The sequence below is a fragment of the Penaeus monodon genome, chromosome 19 (assembly GCF_015228065.2).
Source record: "Penaeus monodon isolate SGIC_2016 chromosome 19, NSTDA_Pmon_1, whole genome shotgun sequence".
Classification (NCBI taxonomy): domain Eukaryota; kingdom Metazoa; phylum Arthropoda; class Malacostraca; order Decapoda; family Penaeidae; genus Penaeus; species Penaeus monodon.
Genome location: NC_051404.1, coordinates 4,112,956 through 4,113,276, shown reverse-complemented (window position 1 = coordinate 4,113,276; position 321 = coordinate 4,112,956).

Below are 321 nucleotides of genomic sequence, written 5' to 3'. Positions count from 1 at the left end.
TTTCCGAAGCTGCAAACTTTACAACACTGATATATAAACGTCTAATGCAGTAAGGTATAGTTGAAATATAAATCTAACTTTAGCTTTTAACCTTAATGCCTTTGCAGAATTGTGTCATCATTCACTACAGGAAATTCGGAGGGATGTCATGATGTCTTGCGGATGATGCGATGTAATTAGCAAAGTTTCTTGTTAAAAACCCTTTCCGGTCTTTTTTTTTAGGAAATTATGAAGATGCGAAGTGGAGTTTGGCCCGTGTATTGCGTTCAAGGCTGTTCTCTGTTGTCTACTTCGGAGTGTTAAATGTGTTAAATGCTTTCA